A 3,261-nucleotide genomic window follows, 5' to 3' on the forward strand; every position below is an offset into this window, starting at 1 on the left:
CACAAGGAGCTGCAGTGCCTGGGGCAGATCCAGCACATCCTGCACTGAAGGTTCCAGAAGGATGAGTGCACTGGCACCAGCATGCTGTGGGTGTTCATGCAGGCGCACTACAGCCTGAGAGAAGAATTTCCTCTGTTAACAACAACACGTGTATTCTGAAAGGGTGTTTTGGAGGAGTTGTTGTGGTTTATCAAAGGATCTACAAATGCTAAGACACTCCCTGTCTTCCAAGGGAGTGAAAATCTGGGATGCCAATGCTTCCCGAGACTTCTTAGACAGCCTGGGATTCTCCAGTGGAGTAGAAGGGGATTTAGGTCCAGGTTATGGCTCTCAGTGGAGAGGCATTTGGGGGCAGAATACAAAGATAAGGATGCAGGTGATTCAGGTCACGGGGTAGACCAACTGCAAAAGGTGTTTGGAACAATTGAAACCAAGCCCGAGGACAGAAGAATCATACTGTGTGGCTGGAATCCAAAAGCTCTTCCTCTTCTGGCCCTACTTCCCTGCCATGCCCTTTGCCTGAACTCCGTGGTGAGTGGTCCTGCCAGCTGTACCGGAGGGCAGGAGACATGGGCTTGGCTGTGCCTTTCAACTTGGCCTGCCGCACCCCACTCGCCTACGTGATTGCACATATCACAGGCCTGAAGCCAGGCAACTTGGTACGCACTCTGAAGATACACGTATTTACCTGAATCATGTTGAACCTCTGAAAATGCAGCTTCAGCAAGAAACAAGGCCTTTCCCGAAGCTCAAAATCCTTCAAAAAGTTGAGATGATCCATGACTTCAAGGCTGAAGACTTTCAGATCAAAGGGTACAATCCTCACCCGACTATTAAAATGGAAATGGCTGTTTCAAGTGCCTTTAAAGAAGGTGTAGGAGATTCGGTCTTTAGGGGTTGGACTGAATGCCTGGGGAAGGCTCATTTGCCCTAAAGGAAGAGGGAACTAGGTCAAAAATCTATTGGTGACCAGCAGTTATTGTGCATTAATTTTAAGGATGTTGCCTCTGGCAAACATAAACTTGAGGGTTCCCATGGTAACAAAAGGCCCTGAGTTTGGTTAGCTCACCAAGGATGTGTGTGAAATCCTGAGACTGGGAATAAAGTCAGAGAGTGAAAATTTATATGCATTTAAAAACATGTATGTGCATTTCAATCCCACATTTTTGTGAAGGTCAGTGAATTTTTGGAATTACATATAAACTACTCCCTTAAATTTGAACAAGCTGAATAATACCAAATAGTCATAATAACATACAGTTGTGGTTATAAACACTTAAAGTTATATTTGCTTTATATACTGCTATAATAAAGGAGTGTTCTGCAAAAAAAAAAAGACTAAATGATTCACATGGGTTAATTATTAGAATTAAATTTTAATTACTCTTCCCTAAAGAACTCATAAAAACTTGATCTAATATGAAAAATATAATTTTTCTTTTTGTTTGTTTCTTTTATGGATTTCCCTTCCATGGGTCTTCAGCTGTTTTACCTAGAGCTGTTCTGAGATCTTGTTTTCCTCATATTGATGATTTCATTGTTTGCAGGAAATTCTTAGTTTTTCCAATGCACTTGCTCAAGGTTCACCTTTAGTACTGCAAAGAAGGTTATGCCTTCCTTGGATAGCACTTTGCAAAGTACCTACTACTAGTATTTATTAATGGAGAATTGAACCTTTCTCTGTTTGCTTGTCTGTCCCTTTTGGTTCCCTGTGTCTTTATCTATGACCTGGTTTGACACTTCTGTTCTTCCTCCTTGCAAAGGGGAGGTTTTACAGTATGTGCCTTTATTGGGTAAAGTAACTTCCTGCTGGGAACCTAAACTGAACAAGAACACTACTTAGCAAAACTCAGAAGTCATGTCTCCTCCCGTTAATACCACTGACACCCTCCTGAAACACACACATCATGACTACAGCTAAATGGCAGTTTAATAACTTCTTGCCTAAAGGTACGTGAGACACAAAAGGCTGGTACCTCATCTTAGAACATTTATAATACCAAGTGAGGTACTGGAAGAGAAACTTAGATATAGGAGCCAGGCACAAGAATGAAAGAGTCTAAGACTGGCCTGTTACCAGAATAGAGACACTGCTAGGTAAGAGGAGGGGCCGCAATTCACAAAATGATATTGGAGTTCAAAGGTCAACCCAGTCTCATTCACAGTGAGTAGGACCCAATGCCTGTACCACTGGAACAGCACAGAAGGGGAAAAGGGATTAAGACTTCGAGACTAAGGGCTTAGAACAAAACGAGCCCGGGTTTTGAATCTCAATTCCAACCCTATTTGCCTGGATCAGTTCATTTCTGTGGCCCATGTTTATCACCTAAAAAAATGTAGGTAAAAATAACTATAATTGTTATAGTATAGAAAGCAGTTTTGTATAATTGCTTTCAGGACTACAGTGTCTGGCAATAATTGGAACATAATTGGCATTTCTTTCTTCTTTCTCCTATACTCTTCCTCTGTCTTCTCTTAGAGTGGATCTAAGAAATGGGTTACAGCTGAGCCCGTGGCGGGGGGATTAACAAATTCTGCTATGAGACACTGGTCAGGCAGGAGCAGGGGCTGACATATTCAGCCAGTCCAGGAGGGTAGATGGGGAAGCACTGCCAATGACAGTGGCTGAAAATGGCAGGTGAACAGTATACAGACATTTTTTAACAGATGTGACAGCAAAATTATGTAAAGACATGTGCAAGGATGATCACTGTGGCATTGATTTTAATACACTACTTATAAACTGGAAACATTTTATATGTGTCTTAATAAGGACCCTCGTTAAAAAGTTATGATATATCCACTGATGGAGTGATATATATCCTTTAAAAAGAAGAAGGTCAAACTGTACGTGCTAATCAAAATATCTCCAAGATATGTTGTTAAATGAACAAGCAAGCTGCCAACAGAATGTAGTTTGAGTGTTTGTGTGTACTGTTTGTTTATGTAAGAACATACATGATGGTATATGCATGTATAATAACCAGATAATGGGGATGAATTTTGTGGAATGCAGTAGGAATGAAGGATGTGCTGAGAGGAAGGTTTTTAACTTAAATTCCTTCAATCTATTGCTTGATTAAAAAAAAAAAGTAAGCATGTATTTCTTTTGCAATGAAAATAAAATAAATTAAAATGATCTTAAAAAGCTACTTAGCAGAGAAAGAGGGAACAAAAAAATAGCCCCAAGATAGCAAGAGATGATTAAAAAATTAAAATTCCTGTGGGGCATTTTATGCTTACTTGCAGCAGAGGGTCCCT

At 40.5% G+C, this 3,261-nt stretch overlaps 1 pseudogene; it reads left to right on the top strand.

Annotated features, from left to right (window-relative positions):
- Positions 1-934, top strand: LOC100463911 (annotated as a pseudogene).
- Positions 935-3,261: the final 2,327 nt, after the last annotated feature.

This window comes from Ailuropoda melanoleuca, chromosome 1, assembly GCF_002007445.2.
Source record: "Ailuropoda melanoleuca isolate Jingjing chromosome 1, ASM200744v2, whole genome shotgun sequence".
NCBI lineage: Eukaryota > Metazoa > Chordata > Mammalia > Carnivora > Ursidae > Ailuropoda > Ailuropoda melanoleuca.